Consider the following 3468-nt stretch of genomic DNA (forward strand, 5'->3'; position numbering starts at 1 on the left):
ACTGGCATTAAAGTTGTGAGCGAGCGATTTGGCTACTGCATCAATTAGTTTGCTCTGGAGCCATCCTTCCCGAGCTGAGACAAAAATGTGCGAGCCAGAGGCTTGAAAACTGTGAGCTGGCTCACACTCAGCTTATAGAGAACACTGGTCCCAAGAAGGGTTTCCAACCTCTGGGTGGGTCAAGTAATAAATAAATATACACCGCAAGAACCTTTTGTAAATTAACATGTACTGTTTATAACTATTATTCTATAAACTGCATTGTGTACTATTATAATATCCTTGTCAGGTACACGTATTCAATACATTCAGTATAGCAATGACATTCATTCATTCAATTTAACAAGTACCAGTCAATTTAGCATCAGTACTTTAAAACTGAAGTCCCAATGCAGCCTTGAGAATGACAGGAGCGCTCCGTCCATGAATTTTAGCTGCACAATGTGTCTTTTGTAGGACCACCGGCAATCGGGTCATTTCGTAGAAAAAGGTGCAGGAGCTCATTAGCATAACTTATTAGCATGACTTATTTGCATATGCCACACCCCCTGACATCACTGGAAGTGTGTCAGAAGGCAACACCCACCGCTCAGGCTCCATTGGACTGTTTTGGATTGCTAGCTATTGGGGGGCGGGGTAGGAATGTTCAGATCTGCTCTCACAGAGGAGGGAGAGCTTGTACCTGAATAAAACGTGGTCTTAAAGGTGCCACTGGACTGTTTTGGACCGGGGGGCTGGGGGGGGGGGACTCTGCAGCTTACCTGGCTGCTTCTTGCTCTGACTGAGGGCTGCTGGGAGCAGGGGGTGGAGCTTGTTGCATGGGCCGGCCCCCTGGGCTCTTTACTGCCGGAGCTCCGCTTCTGTGCGCTCCTGCAGGAAATGACCCCTGGTTCCTTCTATGTACATTGTTAATCTCACCCTTCCTCCAAAGAGGTTCAGGGCAATGCTCCCTCTAAGCTGTGGAGTCTTGTGAGCAAAAATTCCACTTTGTTAGCGACTGGCATTAAAGTTGTGAGCAAGAGATTTAGCTACTGCATAAATCAGTTGGCTCTGGAGCCCTCCTTCCTGAGTGAAGACAAAGATGTGTGAGCTGGAGGCTAAAAAACGTTGATCTAGCTCACACAAACTCAGCTTAGAGGGAACACTGGTTCAGGGTGGTTCGGTTCCTCACACATTTTTATCCTCACCACCACCCTGTGAGGTAGGTGTGCCTCCGAGTCAGCAACTGCCCCCTCCCCCGGCGAGCTTCATGACAGAGCAGCAATTTGGCTGTGGGTCTCTGCCTAGTCCAGCAGGCTCTAACCACAACACCGTTTTGGTTCTGTGCAATGCTACGAATAGCCCTGCCGGATTTTCGTGGTGGGAAGAGCAGCGGATGTCAGTGGCATGGCCAAAACTTTCCTCAGCCTCCACTTGAGGCCTACCGGAGTTGCCCCCTTGATCTTTCTCAGGGCTTCCTGAGTGGTGTCGTGCCACTTGGTGGAAGTGGGCCAATCTCTCCCTTCCCGTTTCCAGGAGCTGGCTGACTTAGCCAACCGACTCCCATCCCTGGCCAGGGACATTTAAAGGCAGCCCTGCTGTGGGTATGGGTTTTTTGTTTGGGCTCTATTTTAGTACTACAAATGCCAGTGTGGGTCTGTAATTTGACTTCGTCTCCAAACTTGGGCAGTTGCTGGTGTTTTTACTAAGCGTTCTTTCTATTTTCTTGGGTTTTTTTAAGGGAAGGAAGCTGGGAGTCTCCCATCTCTCGTTCTTGTATTATTTTAATGAAGTTACCTAAAAACAGCCAAGGGCTTGCTACATATGTATGGAATTCAGTCTCTGGTGCACAGAAGGTGGCCTTCTCTGTTTTTTCACTCTTTCATCTTGGCTACTGTTTTCTTAAGAAAATAAGCATATGCCCCAAAACCCAGCTGGATCAAACACGTAGACCAAACCTCTAGTTGTACATCCTGGTTCCCACTGTGACCAGCCAGATCTCCCAGAAGGCCTACAGGGAAATCACAGAAGCCAAAGCCTCCCCAGCAACTAGTAGTCAAGGATATACTGTGTCTGAAAATGGAGGCTCCATCAAACCGATGAGGACTTGCAGCCATTGATGAGAATATCTACTCCCCCATCAATTTATCAGTTCTTTAAATGTGGCAGCAGATTCTCTTAAGTTAAGTTACAGGTTGAATGAAGAAATCCTTTCTTTTGCTTCCCCAAATCTATTGCCAGTCATTTGCAGTGGGTGCTCCCCTCCAAGTTATATGATTGTGGGGAAGGAAGAAAAGATCTTCGTTGTGGACTCTATGCAGTCCAACACATGGGTTGGGCGCCACCTCTGGGTTGGGAAATATCTGGGGGTGGAGCCTGAAGAGGAGGGATGGGACCTCAAAGGGGTATAATGCCATAGAATCCACCTTCCAAAGTGGAAATTTTCTCCAAGTGAACTGATCTCTGTCGCCTGTAGATCAAGTCTAATCCCAGGAGATCTCCAGCCACTGCCTGGAGGTTGGCAACCCCGGCCCAAGCCTCAGTGAGGTCAGGCCAAGGATTTCTGCACCCCATGGAGCCCTTTCCTTTAACTGTTCTTCCCTAGAGCGGCGGTTTTCGACTTTTATTATTAACCAAAGAACACCCTCATAAAAGAATGGGATGCAAAGAGGAGAGCCACTTAGTTTAATTATATTTGCTTTCAATTAGCAACTTTTGAATAACGGTAATGAACAAAGAGGCTTTTGAAACAGCAAGGGCCCGTAATTATGCCCCTTTCATAATATAGCCTTGGAATGAACAAAAGGCAGCAAGCATTTTAAATCTCACTGGGCTGCCTTTACATTGTTATTATGGTTGCTTTGATAAATTAACTTCTGAGGCTTTGGGGGGCTGTCCGAAACCTTGCTATGCTGTAGGTGACAGCACTGTTCCCAATCAGACAGACGATAGATTATTTTAGACAACTCGTCATCCTTTTGCATCCAGGGTGATCAATTCCTCTACCGGCTTCTTCCTAACAGCTGCATAAATAGTGCAGGGTGACCCCAAATGGAAGGAGCTGCGGTGGCTCAAGTGGTTAAGACGCTGAACTGCAGGCTGTGGAAGGTCAGTAGTTCAGCAGTTCGAGACCCAGGTGCCACATGATAGAGTGAGCTCCCGTCTCTAGTTCCAGCTCCTGCCAACTGAGCAGTTCGAAAGCAAGAAATTGCAAGTAGATAAATAGGTACCACTCCAGTGGGAAGGTAACAGCGTTCCGTGCGCCTTGGTGTCTAGTCTTGCCAGCCACATGACCACGGAAACGTCTTCGGACAGCGCTGGCTCTTCGGCTTTGAAACGGAGATGAGCACCGCAACCCTAGAGTTGGATTCGACTGGCTTTCGAGCAAGGGAACCTTTACCTTTACCTTTAACCCCGAATGGCAAACTGTTCTGATCTACCGGGTCCCGCAAAAGCAAAGCTGTTGGTGAATTGGAATTTTCCAGACCG

General features: G+C 47.8%; 1 protein-coding gene across 1 annotated transcript in view; it reads left to right on the forward strand.

Moving 5' to 3' along the window:
* SPNS2 (spinster homolog 2 (Drosophila)) overlaps positions 1–3468 on the forward strand; it is a 173311-nt gene that overhangs the window by 136743 nt on the left and 33100 nt on the right. The gene's annotated exons all lie outside the window — the stretch shown is intronic.

Source organism: Gekko japonicus, unplaced genomic scaffold, assembly GCF_001447785.1.
Source record: "Gekko japonicus isolate JY-2015 unplaced genomic scaffold, Gekko_japonicus_V1.1 scaffold677, whole genome shotgun sequence".
Taxonomy (NCBI): Eukaryota; Metazoa; Chordata; class Lepidosauria; order Squamata; family Gekkonidae; genus Gekko; species Gekko japonicus.